This window comes from Oryctolagus cuniculus, chromosome 8 (assembly GCF_964237555.1).
Source record: "Oryctolagus cuniculus chromosome 8, mOryCun1.1, whole genome shotgun sequence".
NCBI classification, from domain to species: domain Eukaryota; kingdom Metazoa; phylum Chordata; class Mammalia; order Lagomorpha; family Leporidae; genus Oryctolagus; species Oryctolagus cuniculus.
In genome coordinates this window covers 66,602,318-66,625,907 of record NC_091439.1, presented here as the reverse complement: position 1 = coordinate 66,625,907, position 23,590 = coordinate 66,602,318, and the positions used below count along the sequence as shown (strand labels likewise).

Here is a 23,590-nt window from a genome sequence, read left to right as displayed (position 1 = left end):
TCTCTGCTATGGCCTGGGAAAGCAGTAGAGGATGGCCCAAGTCCTTGGGCCCCTGCACCCACGTGGGAGACCCAGAGGAAGCTCCTGGCTTTAGGGCACAGTTCCAGCCGTTGTGGCCAACTGGGAATGAACCATCGGATAGAAGACCTCTCTCTCCCTATCCCTCTCCTTCTCTCACCCTGCCTCTCCTCTCTCTGTATAACTGTGACTTGCAAATATATAAATGTTTTAAAAAAAGAAAGTAGCCGGCCGGCGCCACTAGGCTAATCCTCCGCCTTGCGGCGCCGGCACACCGGGTTCTAGTCCCGGTCGGGGCGCCAGATTCTGTCCCGGTTGCCCCTCTTCCAGGCCAGCCCTCTGCTGTGGCCAGGGAGTGCAGTGGAGGATGGCCCAGGTGCTTGGGCCCTGCACCCCATGGGAGACCAGGAAAAACACCTGGCTCCTGGCTCCTGGCTCCTGGCTCCTGCCATCGGATCAGCGCAGTGCGCCGGCCGCAGCGCGCCAGCTGCGGCGGCCATTGGAGGGTGAACCAACGGCAAAAGGAAGACCTTTCTCTCTGTCTCTCTCTCTCACTGTCCACTCTGCCTGTCAAAAATAAAAAAATAAAAAAAAAGTAGCCATTCTAACTGAAGTAAGGCATTACCTCATTGCTGTTTTTATTTGCACTTCCATGATGGTTAGTGATACTGTACATTTCTCCATGTATTTCTTGGGCATTTGTATTTCTTCTTCTGAAAAAATATCTACCCAGATCCTTTGCCCATGTCTTAAATGTATTGTTTATTCTGTTGTTGAACTTCTTAACTCCTTATATATTCTGGATATTAAATATATACGTGGCTTGCAAGTATTTTCTTCCATTCTGTCAATTGTCTCTCCATATTTCTGAGTGTTGCCTTTGCTATATAGAAGCTTCTAGGTTTAATTTCATTTGTCTATTTTCCCTTTTATCAACTGTGCTTTGAGGGTCTTAGCCAAATAATTGTTGCCAGTGTCTTGGAATGCTTTCCCTGTTTTCCTCTAATAGCAAAAGTCACATTTATGTGATTTTTGTATACTATGTCACAAAACTTGATATTTTTGTATACAGATTTTATATATTATGTCAGGAAACCTGGTATTCTGATAACTCTGACATTGTTCTTGTTTAAGATTCTTTGGCTATTTAAGAGCTTTAGTGTTTCCATGTGAATTTTAGAACTTTTTTTATAATTTTGTGCAGAATTTCATTGGCATTTTGATGGGGATTGTACTGAATCTGTAAATTACTTTGGATAATATGGACATTTTGATATTAATTCTTCTAATTAATGAATATGGAAGGCCATTCCACTTTTGTGCTTTCTTCAATTCCTCTTTTTTTAGATTTATTTATTTATTTATCAGAACTACAGAAAATGATGAAGAGATGGAAAGAAGGAGGCCTTTCAGCTGCTGGCTCCCTTCCCCAGATGGTTACAATGGCCAAGGCTGCATCATGCCAAACCCAGGTCAATAGCTTTGGGTTTACCATGTTGGTGGCAGGGGCTCAAGTACTTGGGCTATCCTCTGCTGCTTTTCCCAGGCCATTAGCAGGGAGCTGAATCTGAAGTGGAGCAGCTGGGACCTGAACTGGCACCCATATGGCATGTTGGCATCACAGGTGGTAGCTTTACCCATTATGCCACACTGCTGGTCCCTCATTAGTGTTTTGTAATTTTTGTAGTACAAGTCTTTCACACCCCTAGTTAAATTTATCCCGTTACTCATTTTTTGTAGCTATTATGAATGGGATTGTTCTTTAAGTTCTTTCTCAGCAAGATCATTCTTGGTATATAAAAATGCCATGTTTTTAAAAAAGATTTTTTTTTTTAATTTTTTGCCAGGCAGAGTTAGACAGTGAGAGAGAGAGACAGAGTTATAGACAGTGAGAGAGAGACAGAGACAAAGGTCTTCCTTCCATTGGTTCACTCCCCTAATGGCCACTACGGCCAGCACGCTGCGTTGATCTGAAGCCAGGAGCCAGGTGCTTCCTCCCGGTCTCCCATGCGGGTGCAGGGCCCAAGCACTTGGGTCATCCTCCACTGCCTTCCCGGGCCACAGCAGAGAGCTGGACTGGAAGAGGAGCAACCGGGACTTGTACCCAGCACCCCAACCGGGACTAGAACTTGGGGTGCCAGCGCCACAGGCGGAGGATTAGCCAAGTGAGCCACAGCACCGGCCCAGATTTATTTATTTTAAAGGTAGAGTAATGAGAGCGAAAGTGAGAGAGAGAGAGAGAGAGAGAGAGACAGATCAACATTCTATCTGCTGGTTCACTACGCACATGGCTGCAACAGCAGGGACTGGGCCAGTCTGAAGCCAAAAGCCCAAAACTCCATCCAGTCTTTCAGGTCTCAGAAAGATGGCAGAAACCCAAGTAGCTGAACTGTTACCTGCTGCCTCCCAGACACATTAGCAGAGGGCTGGTGGAAGCATGGAGTAGCTGGGACTTGAACCACGCACTCCTATCTGGCATGCAGACATCCCAAGCAGTGACTTAACCCTTGTGCCAAATGCGTAACTCTGCTACTGATTTTTGAGGGTTGCTGTTGTATCCTTGAACTGAGTTTAGTTGTAAATCCTAATAATCTCTTAGTGGAATCTTATAGCAACTTTGATATACTATTACAAACTCCATTTTTAAATATAGCATTTAAAGGCTGAGGTATAAATCTCCAAAATGATTTTCACACACCCTTACCATTACAAATATCCTGTGCTATGGATAGAGATGTTATTTTCCCTATTTTGAAAATGGGGGGGGGGGGACTGTGGAGTAGTGGGTAAAGCTGATGCCTGCAGCACCAGCATCCCATATGGGCGCCAAGTCCTGGCTGCTCCATTTCCGATCTAGCTCTCTGCTATGTCCTGGGAAAGCAGTAGAAGATGGCCCAAGCCCTTGGGCCCCTGTACCCACGTGGGAGACCTGGAAGAAGCTCCTGGCTCTTGGCTTTGGATCGGCTCAGCTACGGCCGTTGCAGCCAATTGGGGAGTGAACCAGTGGATGGAAGACCTCTGTCTCTCTCTGCCTCTCCTCCTTTCTCTGTGTAACTCTGACTTTCAAGTAAAAATAAATAAATCTTAAAAAAAAAAAAAGAAAGAAAGAAAATAGGGAAACCAAGGCTCTGAAAACTGCCAGAGGTTATAGAAACAATAAGTGGTAGGGCAGTGACTTGAACCAGGGTATTCTGACTCAAGTTGAGTTGCTCTTTCTCCCACACGCATTTTTTTTTAATTTGACAGGTAGAGTTGTAGACCGTGAGACAGAGAGAGGGACAGAGAGAAAGGTCTTCCTTCCAGTGGTTCACCCACCAAATGGCCGCTTCGGCCAGCGTGCTGCAAAGACCCAAAGCCAGCAGCCAGGTGCTTCTTGCTGGTCTCCCATGCAAGTGCAGGGGCCCAAGCACTTGAGCCATCCTCCACTGCCTTCCCGGGCCACGGCAGAGAGCTGGACTGGAAGAGGGGCAGCTGGGACTAGAACCCAGTGTGTCTATATGGGATGCCAGCGCTGCAGGCGGAGGATTAGCCAAGTGAGCCACGGCGCTGGCCCCAGCCACATGCATCTTTTGAGAGTAGAATGGGTTTATAAAAGGTTATTCATGACAGAGGAGATACAAGAGTAACAGGATTATGAATATTCTGTCTTTGTGAAGTTTTGTTTCAGTTGTTTTTTTATAGTAAAGCTTGCTTTAACAATGAAGACTGGGGAGTTATTCCTGTCTCCAGATTGTTCAAAATTTGGCAGAAAGGCTTAACAAGCCTGAAACAATCATCTCTTCCTGTTGCACAATTTCTTGCGCCTTCCCGAAAATCATTCACATTGTTTTTAATAATGAACTGCAAGGACTGCATCTTTCACTCATTCAATAAATGACACAGTAGTACTTATTACAGCTTTTATTCTAGACTTGGATGTGTTCTGCTTTTGGCAATGATGGAGAAACTGACATTAGATTTAATCTCCCATTGTTATCAGCCACAACACTAGAAAAAAAATGTATGATACAACTGTTTTAGACAGGAGGAAAGAACAGCAAGGGATGGATATCCTTGAATTAAGGGTGCATATAAAGAAGTAAGGCTCATGTTCACTCTTGCTCATAGCAGGTAGCCTTGAGGAGCTGAGAAGGCAGAGATAAGAATACAAATCTGGAGGCAGGCATTGTGGCACAGCAGGTTAAGCCACCACATAGGTTGTCCGCATCCCATATCGGAGTGCCTTTTGTCCACTTCTGATTCAGCTTCCCTTCTAAGGTACACACTGGGAGGCAGCAGATGATGGCTCAGGTACCTGGGTCCCTGCTACCCATGTGGGATACTTGGTTGAAGTTCCAGGCTCCTAGCTTCACCTTGGTCCAGCCCTGTTGCAGGCATTTGGGGAGTGAATTAGTAGATGAAAGATTTCTCTGTGTCTGTTTGTCTCTCCTTATTTCTGTGTCACTCTACCTTTCAAATAAATAAAAAGTTTTAAAAATGGCAATTCTGCCAGTGTGGCTATAACTTGCCAAGTAAGGTACTAAACAAGAGAAGCCATACAAAGAGGGGTTCATGGAAATCTGCGTGGGCATTCACCCTAGGTCCCTGCTGCGCATGGGCAGTGTGAGATTTAGAGGCCTGGCAGAAAGTGATACTGGGGACTGAGAGCTGAACAGGGATATCAGGGGTTGGACAGCCCTAGAAGACACTGGAAGTCTGCTTCTGCATTGAGGAAAGAACCATACTAGCACCTTAGCCATTCAGCTGCTACTACAGAAAGATCACACCTTGGGAATAAGGAGAGCACCAAAACAGGCCATTTAACCAGCTTAAAATCAAGGTTAAAAGGATTTAGAGGATCCTCCAATAATCCACCTACCTAACAGAACAAAACTCAAATCCTTTCAAATGAGAAAGTAAAATGTAAACTCCCCTACAATGCTCAATATATAGTCTAAAATTTTAGAGATACAGAAAAGCAAGAAAAGGTGGTCCATCAACAAGACAAGGGGCAGCATTGTGGCACGGTGAGTGAGGCTGCCTCTTGCAACACCACAGCCCACTTCAGAGCCTGCTTGGAGTCCTCCTAGCTGCTCTGCTTCTGATTCAGCATCCTGATAATACACCTGGGACAGCATCAGATGATGGCCCAAATGCTTGGGTCCCCTCTAGCCATATGGAAGACACAGGTGGAATTCCTTTCTCCTGGCTTTGGCCTTGCCCACACCTGCTATTGTAGCCACTTGTGGGGTATATACCATCAAATGATGGCTTTCATTCCCTCCCTCTTCCCCCCCTCCCCCTTTTCCTTTCCCTCTCCTCTCTTCCTTTTCTTCTCTGTGTCCCTCCCTCTCTCTCTGTTGCTTTGCTTTTCAAATAAATAAACAAACCTTAAAGAGAGAGACAGAAAGAGAGGAGAAAAAAGGTAGCAAACAGAAACTACAAGATGACCCAGAAGTTAGATTTGTCAGATAAGGACTTCAAAACAACCATTACAGATATGTTTAAGAATCCAAAGAAGAGATAAACAATAAGTAAACAAATGGGATTCTCAACAGAGAAATGAAACTACAAAAGAAAAGGAAATAACTGCAAATTCTTGAACTTACAAAATGTGATAACAAAAATTCTCTGGATATGTTCAATAGAAGATGCTACATCAAAAAGGTAAGTGAATTTGAAGACAAATCAATAGGAATTGTTTCAACTGAATAAAAAAAGAGGAAAAGGCTTAAAAAATGAATAGCAACTTAGTCACTTCTTAGACAATATCTAGTGGTTTAATGTACGTGTATTTGGAGTTTCAAATGGAGAAAAGAAAGAGAAAATAAGAGTATGTTATAGTTTAGAAAATAATTTGGGAACTTTCCTAGCATGAAAGACAAAAAAATCATCCAAGATGTTGGATTAGTGTGTAGCCACACTAATCTAAGTTGCTCTGGGATATGAAAAGAACAAAGTTAATAACTATGCTTCCAGAGATCTGGCTGGTGGGAACTTTGGTGAAGAAGTCACACACACACACACACACACACACACACAAACACACACACACACACACACCATGGGGCAAGAGAAGACAGAGGCAATGTTGCAGCCAGCCACATGGGGCAACCAGCTGTGAGCCACCATCTTACAACATGCAGGTACGAAAAAGTTGCTACACAGCCTGCCAATTGCAGATTTAGCTGAGAGGGAATTCCACAGTTAACCCACTGACTTTTACTTCAGCCTGGAAGCTAACTGGAGTCTGAGCAACTGCCAGGTTTGGAGCAGGGAAGCCATAATTCTTCCTTTCCCTCCCCCACTCTCTGAGGGCTGTACTATGCAGCAAAAAGTCACACACCAGCTCTCTGCTCTCCCATCAACATCATAGTCAGTTTCAGGGCAACATGTGGGGCAAAGGACAGATCTCCTGCGTCCTGCAGCTGTGGAAGTTCCTGAGCTTTATCCCCAGAGCCACACTCAAGCACTGCATGTGAAACAAGGGGATTCACCTTAGCTCTGGAGCCTAACACCAAAAACAGCCCATAAAAAAAATCTGCTCTCACCTAGGAGATCTGGGTAATGATCCCAATATATCCTGCAACACCAGGACAGTAACAATCTATTCTAAATTCCTTGGGGCCCATGGAATCTACCTGGTGGACATAGAAAAGGACCTACCTGAGTTTGACTTCTCTGGACTCATACCCTCCAGAGTTAAAATCTCCTGTGTATCTTGCAGACACTCCGTAAGGCTGGAACAGGCCTTAGTGCACATCTTCTAGTCTCTAGGACTAGCACTGTCAATGTTATAAAGCACAACATTGGCTGAACACTCCTACCAGGACCTGAGGAAGGGGCCATCCATATCACACAGCCCTGGAGCCACACTAATTGATGCCACAGCCCCAGCATCACTCAGGCTTGTCGACAGAACAAGGGGGCAGCCACCCTTACCTCCATAAGCAAAGAGAATAAGGCCTTCTCTAACACACTCACCAGGAAGAATGACACCGAACTCCCTGTGGGCCAAAGATACACACCTAAGGAAACCCTTGTTAATATCAAAACCACACTTCTATCCCTATGAGCTACAGCAGGCAAGAAAAAGCCAAGCCCAAAATCAGCAGGAGGTGAGAAAATAATAAGGATCAGAGCAGATATAAGTGAAATCAAAACTAAAAACAAACCCCAGCAAAACCAAAAATTGGTTTTTTGAGAAGACAAACAATATAGGTAAACCTTTAGCCAAATTAACAAAGAAAAAAAAGAGAAAAACCTTGAATAAATAAAATTAGAGATGAAAAAGGAGACATCACAACTGACCCCACTGAAATAGAAAGGATCATAAGAAACTACTATGAAGAACTAAATGCTAATTAAACTGGACAACCCTGAAGAAATGGATAAATTCCTGGATTCATACAACCTATCAAGATTAAATCAAGATACAGATGGTGGCAAAAAATATTCTACATGAAGGGTCTCTTTGAGTGAGACCCCAGTGGAAAGAAGGGGCCATCACAGAAAGATGTACTTTTCTCTGAAGGGAGGAGAGAACTTCTACTTTGCTTATGGCCTCGTCTAAATACTGACAGACTTTGTGGTCACAAAAGTCTTCCATAGCCTTGACAGCTCATAGCAAGAGCCTTGGGTGATCACTGACATAATAAATAAGTGTTAATTGTTAAATTAATAACAGAAGTCACTGTGCACTTACTCCCCATGTAGGACCTCTATCCTTAATGAGTTGTACTATGAGAATTAACTGCAAAATTTTTTCTCGAACAATACTTTTTACGTTTTGTGTGTGTGTGTGTTTGTGTGTGTGAACTGTTGAAATCATTACTTGGTATAGAGTTCTTCTTCTGTATATGAAGTTAATTAAAAATTAATCTTAATGAAGAATGGGATGGGAGAGGGAGTAGGAGGTGGGACAAAAGTAGGGCGGGAAGAAACACTATATTCCTAAAGTTGTACCTATGAAATTTGCATTCATTAAATAAAAACTTTAAAAAGTAAAAAACAAGATACAGATGACCTAAATAGACCCATAACAAGCAACGAGATTGAAGCAGTAATCAAAAGTCTTTCATCAATGAAAAGTCTGGAGCCTAAAGGTTTTACTATTGAATTCTCCAATACTCTTTAAACTATTCCAAAATATCAAACAGGACAGAATTCTGCCAAACTTTTTATGAAGCCAGCATTACTTTGGTACCAAAACCAAACAAAGACACCGCACCAAAAGAAAACTACATATCTACATTCTTAGTGAATGTAGATACAAAGATCAACAAAATACTAGCAAATTGAACTGAAAATCATATCAAAAGGATCATATAGCACAATTAAGTGGAATTTATCCCAGAAGTGCAAGGGTGGTTCAACATTCATAGATCAATAAATATAAATCAATGAATGTAAATCACATCAACAGACTGAAAGACAAAAGCCATATGGTCATATGAATAGATGCAGAGAAAATATTTGATAAGATTCAAAACACCTTCATAATAAAAAAAACTTTACACAAATTAGGTAAAGAAGAAATATTACTGAAAATTATAAAGGCTATATATCACAAACCAATATCCAATATCATACTGAATGAGAAAAAACTGAAAGCATTTCCATTTAGATCTGGAAAAAGACAAAGATGTCCACTTTCTCCACTCTTATCCCATATAGTATTAGAAGTTTTAGTGAGAACAATTAGGGAAGAGAAAGAAATAAAGGGCAACAGAATTGGGAAAGAGAAAGTCAGATTAACCATGTTTGCAGAAAACATGATCTTGTAAATCGAAAAACCTAAACAGTCCTCCAAAGAGCTGTTAGAATTGATAAACCAATTCAGTTAAGTTGCCAGTTACAAAATAAACAAGCAAAAAACAGTAACTTTTTTGTAGGCTAATGACAAATTCATAGAAAGAGAAATCAAGAAAGAAATCCCATTTACAATAGCCACAAAAAAATCAAATATTTAGGAACAAATTTAATCAAAGAAGTAAAAGATCTCTATAATGAAAATTATCAAACATTGATGAAAGAACTCATTAAGCACATGCAAAAATTGGAAAGATAGTCTTTGCTCATGGATTAGAAGAAGCAATATCATTAAAATGTCTATACTACCTACAGCAATCTATAGATTCAATGCAATCCCTATCACAATACCAATGACATTTTTTACAAAACTAGAAAAATCAATCTTAAAATCACTGTAGAATCACAAAAGACCCAAAATAGCCAAAGCAATCCTGAACAAGAAAAATCAATCTGTGGGCATCACAATATCTGACTTCAAAGCATACTACAAAGCTATAGTGATTAAAACAGCATGGTGCTGGCATAAAACCTGATACATAGATCAATGGAACAGAATAGAGAGCCCAGAAAGTAATTCATATACATGCAGCTAACTGATTTTTGACAAAAGTGCTCAGATGGTACAGTGGAGTAAGGATAGTTTCTTCAAGAAATGGTATGGGCGAAACTGGATTTATATAGGTAGAATGAAATTAGATACACACCTCTCATCATATACAAAAATCAACTCAAGATGGATCAAAGACTATGAAGTTTTTGCAAGAAAACTTGGGAGGAACACTGCAAGACATTGGTGTAGTGGGTGACTTCTTAGACAAGGCCCCCAAAGCACAGGCAACAAAAGCAAAACAAACAAATGGGACTACATCAAACTCAGAAGCTTTTGCACAGAAAAGGAAACAATAGAGTGAAGAGACATCCAACAGAATGGGAAAAAATATTTGCAAATCCCTTATCTGGTATAAGATTAATATCCCGAGTATACCAGCAGCTTAAAAAAACTCAAAAACAAAAAAAATCAATCCAGTTCAAAAATGAGTAAAGGACTTTAAAGACAGTTCTCAAAAAGAGTAAGGCCAACAAATGTATGATAAAAAATGTAGCAATATCACTAGCCATCAGGGAAATGCAAATCAAAACCACAATGAGCTATCACTTCATTCATTTAGTCAGAATGGCTAAAATCCAAAACACAGAGAATAACAAATGCCAACGAGGATGTGCACAAAGGGGATACTTATACACTGTTGGTGGGAATGTACATTAGTGCAGCCACTGTACACTGTGCAGCCACATTTTAGAGATTTTTTAAAAATCTAGAGAGATGGGGCCGACGCTGTGGCATAGCGGGTAAAGCCGCTGCCTACAGTGCCAGCATCCCATATGGGCACCAGTTCGAGACCCAGCTGTTCCATTTCCAATCCAGCTCTCTGCTATGGCCTAGGAAAGGAATAGAAGATGGCCCAAGTGCTTGGGCCTCTGTACCCATGTGGGAGACACAGATTAGTGCAGCTCCGACCTTTGCAGCCAATTGTGAGTGAACCAGCAGATGGAAGACCTCTCTCTCTCTCTCTCTGCCCCTCCTTCTCTCTCTCTGTGTAACTCTGACCTTCAAATAAATAAAATAAATCTTTAAAAAAATCTAAAAATATTCTTGCCATATGATCTAGCAATTCCACTACTGAGTATAAACTCAAAAGACTTGGACACAATGTATCAAAGAGATACCTGAACCACCATGTTTATAGCAGCACTGTTCACAGTAGCCAAAAATTGTAATCAACAAAGCTGTCCATCATCTGATGAATGGATAAAGACAATGTGGTGTATATATACATGCACAATGGAAGATTATTCAGCTATAGAAAAGAATGAATTTCTACCACTTACAGCAAAATAGATGCAACTGGAGGACATCATGTTGATTGAAATAAGCTGGACACAGAAAAACAAATACCGCATGTTCTCCATAATATGTGGGAACTAAAAAGAAAAGAAAGATGAAATACCTGTGTGTATCAGTATCACTGCAAATATGATTTTGTGAAACTGTATTATACTTTTGTGAAACCAATGGTTAGAATACTATATTACGATAGTTTTGATGATCTGTGATTAAAGTTTACTGTATATGGACGGCGGAAGTGCAGACACAGGGACCCGCGGGAATATGGCCACCTTGGTCGGGCTACCAGCTGATTGGCAGGGGTTTTGACCACCAGATGAGCCTCATAACACCAACGGCCGTTCGGAGCCGGAAGCCCGACGAGACGCGGGCCGAGCTCAGGGAGGAGGGGTCGGGAGCACACAGGCGAGTCGGAAGGCAGGGAGCGTGAAAGGCAGCTCCGGAGAGTTGTACAGCGGGCTGAGTCTGGCCGGAAGGAGGGGGGCGGGAGCCTCGGAACGCCCGGAAGGGGCGGGACCTTCTGAGGTGGGCGGGACTTGTTGGGCCCGCGCACCCAGCCTGACGAGAAGGCCGGGATTGGGAGCACCGAGGGGCAGGTTTAGTGGGGTGGGCGTGGCCATCGAGGTTGGGTTTGGGGCAGGATCTGAAGGGGGACCTGGGGCAAAACTGGGAAGGGGACAGGTGTGTGGGACCTGGGCCTGGGTCAGCGGGGGCCCCCTCGAGCGGGGCTCCGAGGCGGCGGCGGTGGCATCATAAGTCCAGGCCCTGCCCCACGGTCGCATCTTGTCCCCAGCCCTAGACTCCAGGCCCTGTCCTAGTTCTGCCCTCGGATGTCCGACCGCCCAGAGCCTGCATGCGCCGAGGGGCGCCCCAGGACCAGGAGCTGATGGGTCCGGGGGCCCCTGGGCGGGGGTCCCGGAGCGCCCCTCCTCCCTCGGGACCGGTTGTCCCGGTCCTCGTCTTACCCCTGGATCTAGTATTCAGAGCGGACCAGCGGAGCGGCCTCCGACAGCTGCTGACCCTCTACAACCCCACAGGAACTGCGCTTTGCTTCCGAGTCCTGTGTACAGCACCTGCGAAATACACGGTGTTTGAGGCCGAGGGCTATGTGAAGGCGCAGTCCTGCATTGACATAGTGATTCGCCATGTGGCCCCCATCCCCAGCCACTACGACGTCCGGGACCGATTCCGCATTGAACTGTCGGAGGAGGGAGCCAATGGCCGAGTGGTGGGCCGCAAGGACATCACCTCGGTTCTCAGAGCCCCAGCACACCCCCTTGAGCTGCAGGGACAGCCCAACCCACTGCCCACCCTGGGGCCCCCTGCCGGGACAGCAGCCCCCACGGCCAGACCCTTCCAAGAGACCCCCCGCCAGCAGCTGGCCACCAGCTCCTTCCTGCTCTTCTTGCTGACCGGCATGGTGTCTGTGGCCTTCTTGCTGCTCCCGCTCCAGGACGAAGTGGGCAGCCAGCTGCCCCAGGTCCTGCACGTGTCCCTGGGACAGAAGCTGGTGGCAGCCTACGTCCTGGGCCTCCTCACCGTGGTGTTTCTCTGGACCTGAGCCCCACCCCCCCACCCCCCCACCCCCGGGCAAGGACTCAGGCAGCCACTGTGACCTCTTTCTTTGCCTCTGCGCCCTCCTCCTCCTTCCTGCCCACTCCTCTCCCCCGTCCCCAGAGCAAAATATCCAGGGATTTGTATCATTTTCCAAGTTGAATAAAATAACTTTGTAAAAAAAAAAAGTTTACTGTATATGGATGAAATGGTCATTTTTCCATTCAATTATTGTTTACGGCCATTGTCTATAGTCCCACTAAACTAGGGTCTTTATGCTTATTCTTTTTTTCTAAGATTTATCCATCCATATAAAAGCCAGAGCGAGAGCAAGAGAAAGAAAGAAGCAACTGCTAATCCATTCCCCAAACGGGCAATGCTGGGCCAGTCCAAACCTAGGAACCCAGAGCCTCCTCCAGGTCTCCCACAAGGATAGCAGCAGCCCAAGCACTTGGCCATCTCCTGCCGCTTTTCTCAGGCCACCAGCAGGGAACTAGATTGTAAATGAGCAGCTGGGACTTGAACCAGCAACCACACTGGATACTGGCACTGCAAGTTGTGGGTCCACTCTTTACACCGCAACACTGGTGCCTCTCTTTGCTTTCTAGAAAGAAGAGGGGCCAACCCTGTGGTGTAGTGGACTAGGCCTCCACCTATGTCAGCGGCATCCCATATGGGTGCCAGTTTGTATCCCTGCTGCTCTTCTGATCCAACTCTCTGCTATGGCCTGGGAAAGCAGTAGAAGATGGCCCAAGTACTTGGACCCTTGCATCCACGTGGGAGACCTGAAAAACACTCCTGGCTCCTGGCTTTGGATCAGCCCAGCTCCAGCCATTGTAGCCATTTAAGTGAACCAGAAGACCTCTCTGTCTCTCCCTGTCTGTCTGTAACTCTACCTCTTAAATAAACTCTTAAAAGAAGAAGAAGGAGGCAGAGGTGGAGAAAGAGGAGGGGGAGGAGGAGAGGAGAGAGGAGGAGGAGGAAGAAAACAAGTTGTGTATTCCTAAAGGCTCATGGGTTAAAGTCTTGGTGCTCAGAGTCTCTGTTGGTGGATTAAGGATGTGTGTTATTAGATAGCAATGGGTCCTTACAGTAGAACCCCCATGATCAAATCACTGTGGCTACATAAGGAGACAGCTGATGTGAGGAAGAACGCACTTCCTGTGTCCCTCTCTGCTTCCTGCCCTCAGTGAGATCCACCCCTCAATGTCCTCCAGCCTCGTGTTGTGCCTAAACCAATGGGCCGCCTGATCTCAGACGGTGAATCCCTAAAACTGTGAGCCAAATACACCTTCCTTCAGGAGCACCTCCTCTCAGGTATTTTATTTGAAGCCATGAACACCTGACAAACAATCAATAGGAAAAAAAAAAGTAATGGACACATATTTCCCACATTTTCTGAGAAATATCAACCAGCAGGCATTTGATGTAGTAGTTATGCACCCTTTGGGACACACGCATCCACATCAGAGTGCCCGGGTTAGAGTCCTGTCTCTACTCCCAATTCCAGCTTCCTGCTAATGTGTTCTTTGGGAGGCAGCAGGTGATAGTTTAAGTAGCTGGGTCCCTGCCACCTACAGGGGAGATCTGGATTAAGGTTTCAGCTCCTCAATTTGCTGTAGCCCAGCCCCAGCCATTGTGGACATTTGAGAATTGAACCAACAGATAGGAGCTTTCTCTGCTTTCCCTCTCTCTCCCATTCTCCCCTCTCCCTTCCTCTCTCTCCTTCTCCCTCTCTCTGCCTCTCAAATAAAATAAATACATAATTTAGGAAAATATCAACTCACAGTTCCAAGAAGCTCAGCAAATCACAAGCAGGATCAATACAAAGCCAAACTGTCTACAAACTGAAGATAAAATTTAAAGCAGCCAGGAAAATAATTTACATTACAGAGAAGCAGCTTTAAAAATGATATCTGACTTCTCATCAGAAACCATGGAAGTCAGAGACATCTTTAAGGTGCTAAAGAGGGGGAAGTTAATCTTGAATTACATATATGGCATCTTCAAAAAATTCATAGAAAATGCCTAATATGGAAAAACTGTATTTGTTTTTCTCTTTTTTAAAAAATGTTTTAATTCTATTTTAAGTGGCAAAAATCTGTTTTGTTTTCTTTTTAATTTTATTTAAGGTATAAAAATGTCATGTATTTAACATATACAGATTCAGGAACATAGTGATATTTCCTGCCCACCCTTCTTCCTCCTCCCTCCCCTATTTCCATTCTTTTTTTTTTTTTTTTTTACAAAGATCTATTTTCAGTTTACTTTATACTCAGAAGATTAACTCTGCCCTTAGTAAGGAGTTCAACAGAGTATGAAGAAAAAAAAAACACTGTTCTTCAACATTCAAGACAAAGGCCATAAACAATCATCGAGTCTCAAAATATCAACCTCACTCCTATAGAGTACCTTTTAGGCGCTCTATTGGTTCCCACAGATAGGGAGAACATACGGTATTTGTGCTTTGGGGACTGGCTTATTTCACTAAGCATAATGGCTTCCAGTTGCATCCATTTTACAACTGTGTATTGATCTCAGAAATTTTTGTCCTAAAATAAACATAACTGTTAATTCCATTTTCCATGAACATTTTAAAGTACCCCAAATACAGCTAAAATACACTACAAAAATAAGAGTGAAATAGATGTCACCTCTTAAAGACTCCAATTTCTAGTGTCCAACACTTTGAGCTGACATTGAACTTTTTATCATTCCATAAGTTTGCCATCTGCTGTTAGTGGCCAACCAAAGAACAGAAGCAATGAAAGGCATGATGTTTGACCTCAAAGAACTTAAAAGGAGCTTAGAAGAAAGCAAAAATGTACAACACTGAAATTCCTTAGCAGGAATTGCAAAGTAATGAGTGGGAAATCACGAGAACACACAAAATGCCTAATTTTTCCTGGAGTTCATAATGCAAAGCAGTGAGAGAAGACAATGCCCACCCATCTGGAGATGCTTTATGCACAAGGAGAGGAAAAACCAGGTTTCTTTTCATGGTTGATGCCTGGACAAGTGTGTGAGAGCTGCATTTCAACCCCACTGGCCCTCAGCTGGGACCTTCTTGGCAATGACTCTGAACATCCACAGCAGTTCCCATCTGGTGGATGAAGAGGTAGCTGGGAAAGACTTCCAGGACCTCCAGTTATGCATGGAGCTACTTCCTCATCATGAACCTCTGAGTTAATTTTCAGAAAGAACTCCAAAGTATTTTAACACTGGTACATTTTTGGAATTTTCATATCCAGCTTGACTAAACTTTGTTTTTCTGTTCCAAACAACCTTATATTTCTTTTTAAATTTCATCTTCTTAGAAAAAATTATGGAGTCATATGTTGGAATAAAAGAGAAAATTTGTACTTGTTAGTATTGAATATTGAATGGCCCCAAATATGTTACTAAGTAATAATTCTCCAGAAGGATCTTAAAAGGAGTCTTTTCTCCCTTTCCCATCAAATGCATTCATGTATGCACGCACACATATTCCATCTGTGCTATACAATTTAAAATTTGGCAATATGATTATCTTTTTTTTTTTTTCTCAAATTGTTGCATAGATTCAAGACTGTTTTTTTTTTTTATTTTTTTTTTATCTTTTATTTAATGAATATAAATTTCCAAAGTACGTCTCATGGGTTACAATGGCTTTCCCCCCCATACCGTCCCTCCCACCCACCACCCTCCCCTTTCCCACTCCCTCTCCCCTTCCATTCACATCAAGATTCATTTTCGATTATCTTAGTATACAGAAGATCAGCTTAGTATACCTTAAGTAAGGATTTCAACAGTTTGTTCCCACACAGAAACATAAAGTGAAAAATAATAGATGATTTTTTTTAAATGATGATGAAATCAGATCAGACCTATTGTCATGTTTAATCCCAGTGAGAGTCAAGTTGGGAATTGATAGTTTCTTTTTTTTTTTTTTTTTTAACAGAAGATCAGTTTAGTGTACATTAAGTAAAGATTTCAACAGTTTGCACCCCCATAGAAACACAAAGTGAAATATACTGTTTGAGTACTCGTTATAGCATTAAGCCTCAGTGTACAGCACATTAAGGACAGAGATCCTACATGAGGAGTAAGTGCACAGTGACTCCTGTTGTTGACTTTACAAATTGACACTCCTGTTTATGGCATCAGTAATCTCCCTATGCACCAGTCATGAGTTTCCAAGGCTATGGAAGCCCCTTGAGTTCTCCGACTCTTAGAAAATTTGGCAATATGATTATCTTAAAAGGTGAGATAAGTCATCAGTTGCCAAATTGGATTTAAAATTCTGATTAGATTGTTTGAAGGCTATAGAAATCTCATTTCAATTTTTTAATTAACGAATTCATTTTGCTTTTTAATTTGAAAATTAGAGAGAGAAAGATTTTTCATCTACAAGTTTACTCCCCAGAAGCCAGGGCTGGGCCAGACTAAAGCCAAGAGCCAGAAACTTAACCCAGGTCTTAGGGACCAAGTATTTGAGCCATCACTTGTTGACTCTCAGGTGCACATTAGCAGGAAACTGGAATCTGAAGCAGAGCCAGGACTTGAACCCAGGCACCAAAAATGGGATGCAGGTGTCCCAAGGCACATCTTAACTGTCACAACAAATGTCCATGCTTTCACTTTAATTTTTAACTAAGAGGAAATTACAAGATCTACATATTTTTAAAATAAGGATTTATTTGTTGTTTGCTTTGTTTTAAAGGAGAGTTAGAGAGAGAAGGAGAGACAGAAAGAAATCTTCCATCCACTGGTTCACTCCCCAAATTGTCACAACAGCTGGGGCTAGTCCAGGCAGAAGCCAGGAGTGAGGTGCTTCCTCAGGGTCTCCCATGATGGGGCAGGGCCCAGGGACTTGGACTATCTTCCAATACTTTCCCAGGCAAGTTAACAGGGAACTGGATCAGAAGTAGAGCAGCCAAGACTTGAAACTGTACCCATATGGGAGGCCAACACTATAAACAATGGCTTAACCCGCTGCACAACAGCACTGGCCCCTATTTATTTCTTTGAAAGGCAGAGTTATAGAGAGATAGTGACAGAGAAAGAGAGATGTTCCATCTGCTGGTTCACTCCCCAGATGGCCACAATGGCCAGGGCTGAGCCAGGAGCTTCATCTGGATCTTTCATGTGAGTGCAGGAGCCCAAGCATTTGGGTCATCTTCCACTGCTTTCCCAGACCATTAACAGGGAGCTGGATCAGAAGTGGAGCAGCTGGGAAACGAACCAGATGCTGGTGTCACAGGTGGTGGTGCAGTTATGGCCATTGAGGCCATCTGGGGAGTGAACCAGAAGATGGAAGACCTTTCTCTCTGTCTACCTCTCTCTGGAACTCTTTCAAATAAATAAAATAAATCTTAAAATAACTAAAGTTTATTGCAGTAACAGTTTTTGAATCTTTTCTCTCATTCAGCTTACCATTAAAGATCAAACACATTAGTTCAGGGAGCTATCATATTTATCTTTCTGGTTCTGGTCATTGTGGCAACCAGCCTCTAGGATGACCCCCCCCCCCCGGTGATTTGCCTCTTGATATTCATGGCCCTGTGCTGTCCCCTCACACCATAAACAGAGCTGACCTGTGTAACCAATAAGATGCATGAGAAATAATAGAGTAGAACTTGCTTGGAGAGGTCCATCATAGAGACATTGCAGTGTCTACTTTGCTCTTTGGAATATTCATTATGAGAGAAGACAGCTGGTTTGTCACAAGGACTCAAGCAAACCTACAGGGAGGGCCACAGTGAGGAATGGAGACCTTTTGCCAATGAAGAGCACTACTTTGCCAGGTGTTTGAGTTTGTCACTGTGGAAGTGAATCCTCTCAACTTGGACAAATTTTTTAGATGACTACAACCTTAGCTAACATCTTGACTGTAACCTCAGAGAGACTGACAAAATCACTAAACTATTTGCCCATGGCAGGGGTGGGAGGAATGCGTGCATATTGCTTTAAACATTTTAGTCTGTGCAAAACTTCTTGTTGTACGTAGAAAACTAATAATTAATTTGGTACCAGAAGTGGGGTGCTATCCTAGCATAAGCCTTATATGTGGGAGGGATTTCACAACCTGGAAAAGGAATGACTTTGAGATGTAAAAATACAAACCGTGCTGAAGAAAATGTTAGTGAAACCTGATGACCTTCAGGGATGCTGCTGGAGAGGGCTCAGTGGAATATCTGGAAAACAGTTTCAGGAACCAGAAGATACGAGACCTTGTGAGATGGTGATAGAGGATTTAGCAACATGGTCACATGGAACAAATATGGAAAAAAGGGTCTGTGTATATATAATGAATTGGGGGAATCTGACCAAGGGGATTTCCAGGCACTGATGAAAGAGCTGCTTGTGTTCTTGCTGCTTATAGCAATATGTTTGAGGAAAGATAAGCTCAGGGAAGGACTGTAAAACAAAGAAAGAGTCCAGACTTTCTGGTTCTGAAATTTTCCAGATGACAGGCAATGCTGAAATTGTAAAATGGCTTCCAGGCAAAGACTGAATCCAGGGCTCTTCCAGGAAAATACCGTCTAAAGTAAGCCGTGGTAATCACTGCAAAATCCTATTTTCATGATTAAGAAAATATTTCATAAAACTACACAGCTTATAAGAAGCTTAAGGGCATTGTCCTTTAGCAGTTTCAACAAAAGCCCAAAGTGGAAAATGGTTTATTTTAGAGAAATTTATTAGCACGGCTTTTGTCTGTTGAAGCAAACCTCACCTACAATGCATTTTCATATAACCTACAAAGTTTAAAATAAAAATATATATTATAGGCAGAAACTCTTATCAGGTTGGATTGAATGCATTGGAACTGTGCAAAATGGAAAGACGCCTTCAGATACCAAAATTTTCATAGGCAGAAAGGCTGTATCACCTGTAAAACATGAGTTTCTTTTAATGCAACAGGAAGGAAGGATCTGAAGGTAAAATCAAAACCTCAGAGGGTGGATCCAAGAAGCATGGTGTATGGGATTCAGCTTAACACAAATGCACCCATCTTGGATGCAGCAGCCATCTTGCCCATTAGGTAACCCTGACAGCATTCCAATCCCTATGAAAGAGTAAACAATGCCATTAAGATAACCTGCTAGGCTTGTCTTGCCAAGCAAGCCCTGGAATATCCCTTATCTAGTGCCTGAAATGTTAATGTTTCTTTAAAAATTCCAGGGGCATTCTGATTAGCCATTTTTGTCTATAAAATTCTTCTGCTCTCGCCTCACAATGCAGAGGTTCACCCAAGATCAAGCTTCCCCCCATGAGTCCCTCCAAAAAAACACATTCTTTGTAATCTTACATTTGTCCTCCTTTTTTGGTCTCTGCATCTCTTCCAGCTTTGGCAGCCAGTTCTTGTACACCAGGTTTTTCCAAAACACATGGAGAGTCATTCTAGGAAAGAGTAGATCTGAGTCCTCATTAAGGAGATTCTGACATTTACCTGGCTGGGTTTTAGAATTGCTGTGAAGTGATGCCTCCTCTTTCCCCCACTTTTGAATTGGGAAATCTGTAGCAGTCATTTAATGCCTCTCCCATCATCATGTGTCAGGTATGGGAAGGGCGGATAAATTTCCCCTTTACTGAGTGGGCCTGCAGATTGGGAGGAGCCGTACTTGAAAAGATACACTGAAGGACCTATACCTGAAGAGCCTCATCTGCCCCTGGATCTGAATTGGGTGGGGAGACCCTGGACTTAAAGCTGATGCTGTAATGAGATGAAATTTCGGGGCAGCTTTGTGAATGAGTAAGTCTGTTTCACAAGTGCGAGGGATGTGAGTCACGGAGGACCAGAGCACAGACTGCAGTAACCAGCCTCCCTGATCACGCCCCATAATTCTTGCCTTCTGGTAGTCATCCCTATTTAGCCCCCACCCATGACTAGGCCTCATCCATGCCACCGAAAGGATGCTGTAAAAGTACGTGTGACTTCATAAAAGACAGTGCAGTTTCCACTTTGCATTGTCTTGTATTCCCACCATGGCAGAAGCCAGTTGCTGAATCCAGACGACACTCAAGCAGTCCCGTGACGAGGTCGGTGCAGTGAGGAATGAGACTTCGTGCCAACAGCCAACACCAACTCACTGAGCCGGGGGTGTGAGCCACTTTGGAAGCAGATCCATCCTCTAGGGCCAGTAAAGCCTTCAGTTGACCACAGCCCTGGCCAACATCTTGACCAAAACCTCATGATAAGGGCCGGCACTGTGGCACAGTAGGTTAATCCTCTGCCTGCGGTGCCAGCATCCCATATGGGCATCAGTTCTAGTCCCAGCTGCTCCTCTTCCAATCCAATTCTCTGCTATGGCCTGGGAAAGTAGAAGATGGCCCAAAAAGTTGGGCCCCTGCACCAGCATGGTAGCCTGAGAAGAAGCACCTGGCTCCTGGCTTTGGATGGGCATAGCTCTGGCCATTGCAGCCATCTGGGGAGTGAACCAACGGACAGAAAACCTTTTTTTCTCTCCCTCTCACTGTCTGTAATTCTACCCCTCAAGTAAAATAAAATCTTTAGAAAAAAAACTTCATGATAGTGTCTGCCATGCTTTTAAAAATCACAAGGAAACCCACTGTTGCTATTCATATTTTTACATCATCCCAAAGTTGACACTTTGAAAAGAAAATGAGATTAAAAGTATGAAAGTTACACAGGAAAAACATAAACCTCTATTTTCACTGATATGAGGAATATTTGGAAAACACAAGAGAAAATGTTGAAAAGCTACTGTAAGTAATGAGAGATTTCAGTATGGTGACAAGAGACCAAAGAACTATGTCTATCCTAGATGCAGTCAAGAGGCTCTGCGTCAAGGTCTCCCCAAGAGTTTATAGGCAGCAGCAGGAAAGCTGGAGCTCTTACTTCATTGCATTCTACCTAATTCAGATCATTCAGCCAACAAGTTCCACAAAGGAACAGAACAGTTTTAGCTGTGTAGCAGTTGAGTGCTACACATACAACATGCAAATACGTGCACATGTCAGGGAGCTGTGTCTGATTCTGAAACTGCAGTTAGCAGGAGGGACATAGTGGAGCGCTTGTTGTCAACCTGAATCGTCTCATCCTTACCTCAGTCTCTGTAGCTTCCAGAACCCCCTCAAATAATCCTCTCTGAGACTAATAATCCAGGCCTCTGTGGTTTGGCATCTGGCTTCTGGGCCACTGCTGAGTCACTCTCCCCATTCTTGGCAAGCTTTTACCTGTGTGAGTTTCTGCTATGTTAGCTGGTTCCCATCCCTAAGGGTATGTTCAAGCCCAGAAGCAATACTAAGTGTCTCCTTGGTGTTTAAATTTGCAGCATTGCATATTGTTAACTCTCAACCACCAGGCTTACAAGTCTCAGGAACAGGTGAGTCTTGTTGCTGAACCACAAACTGGTTGCTGCCTTTACCAGATCCATTAGCAAGTGACAGATCGAATCAGGATGGGTTGCCTTTGCTCCCATCATTGCATAATCCCTGAAGAAGACATCAGGACAAAAATGGTGCAGGAGTAAGGTGGGGGAGTGGGTCTGCCAAGTGAATAGCGAGTCTCAGGAGCAACACGCAGTCTGCAGTCTCACCTGACACCTCAGGGCCCCTCTCCAGGTTCCGAGCCCTCGCAGCGATGTATTATACATAGTCGACCTTTTTTCCATGTTTGAAAGAAAATCCCTAAGGCTAAAATATGTTCACACATACGAGGATACTGGAGTGTTTGTTCTCATAGCCATCCCAGACATGGGAAAGCTGAGGGTGACAGCCTCCAAGAGGAGACACGGCAGGGCTCACACAGGCTTGGCAGCAGGGCACTGGGAGTGAGCAAAGTGGGAGTGATTTTTAATGGCTTTCCAAGCAGTGGGAGAGAGCTTCTCCATAGGCAAAGAGACAAATGGCCAGAGGCCAAAATGCAGACCCTGCTGGTAATCTGTACGCTTTCTCTGAAGTGAATTGCCAAGGTGAGACCCCCCGATTTCAGCAAGCCAAAGTGAGGGCTTGTGAGAATTTCTCATTCTGAAAGAACTCCATGCTGAAGCATATGCCATGTTGACTCACAGTGAACTGCAACCTGGGCCTGTGGAGAACACAACTGAGATTTGCAAGGTCAGAAAGAGGGAAAAAGATGAGGACATTCCCTCAGCATTCACCTGTCCTGGAAACTATTAAAACAGTACATCCTGGAATCTCCAGAGTGTGGCTTGCCTAGCACGGTTTCACAGTGCTCTCCAGTCTCTCAGCAATTCATCTCACGAGATAGTAAGGAACTCAAAAACAGACTTACACTTACTTTTATTTGAAATGGATATACAGCATATCACATTTGGTCTGTCAAGAAAAAGGAACTTTGAAATAAAAATCAAAATAGTATGTTGGGAACTAAAAGAAACTTAGAAACCAAAACTCCATAGATACCTCCAGCAAAATAAATGGGTGCAGAGCCAAGAGTGAGTGCATTAAGCTTCTTTTGAAAAGTCAGTGGTATTTCCAGTTCTCCAAGGATTCAGCCTTGATTCACATGCAATTTCAAAAGTACATATCTCAATCAATGATTCTTTTTTTTTTTTTAAGGTAGAGCATCAGAGAGAAATAAGAGACAGAGAACCATCCATTGTTTCATTCCCCAAATGCCTGCCACACTCCGGGCTACCATGTGAGTAACAGGAGCTCAAGCACTTCAGCCATCTTCTACTACCTTCCCAAGTGCATTAGCAGGAAGCTGGATCAGAAGCAGAGCAGCTGGGACTCTAACAAGTTCTCTTAGATTGGATTGCAGCATTGCAAACAGTGGCTTAACCCACTGCATGGGAACACTGGCCGCCAATGATTCATTTTGATCCAGGCTTTTCAACATGCCTCACACCTAGCCAGGCACTGGTGCTATAGAGAGGAGTAGCACAAGTCTGCCCAGAGAAGAGTCTAGCAGATGATATTTTTGCTGCCTTACTAGCAAAAAGAAATGATGCACCCAGTCAGTTCAACTTTCTGGAGAGCTGACTATAGGATCCTATGCAAAGCCCTGATAAACCTTCAAACAATGCCCAGCAGGAAATGACTTATTAAAGTCACATCACATATTGACTTGGTAATGAGTAATGTGCATCTGGGCACAGCAGATTTACTTCGGCATGATGTTTGCTAATGCTAATATTACAATCAGCTGGTATTCCCTGATCACTTCCACGGAAGACGGACTGTAGACGTATGCTAGGCAAGAACTCAGAAAAGCACTAAGATGGCCAAGTGTGGAGAATCATACAATAAGATTAATATTCCCTGATCTTCTAAAGATAAAACACGACTTCTTTTCCCACCCTCTGTTTCTTCTTCATGTGTGTTTTTTCTTTTTTTTAAGAAATTATA

General features: G+C 43.4%; 1 long non-coding RNA gene and 1 pseudogene across 1 annotated transcript in view; one reads left to right on the top strand and one right to left on the bottom strand.

Moving 5' to 3' along the window:
* The window catches only part of LOC138843386 (uncharacterized), a 34,238-nt gene extending 21,972 nt beyond the window's left edge, over nucleotides 1-12,266 (bottom strand). The window contains exons 1-3 of the long non-coding RNA XR_011378048.1: nucleotides 12,131-12,266; nucleotides 11,683-11,790; nucleotides 10,702-10,794 (exon numbers count right to left, since the gene is read on the bottom strand). This is a non-coding gene — a long non-coding RNA (uncharacterized lncRNA). The remainder of the gene's footprint in view (nucleotides 1-10,701; nucleotides 10,795-11,682; nucleotides 11,791-12,130) is intronic.
* LOC100351680 (motile sperm domain-containing protein 3 pseudogene) lies at nucleotides 11,260-12,278 on the top strand (annotated as a pseudogene).
* The last annotated feature ends 11,312 nt before the right edge of the window (nucleotides 12,279-23,590 follow it).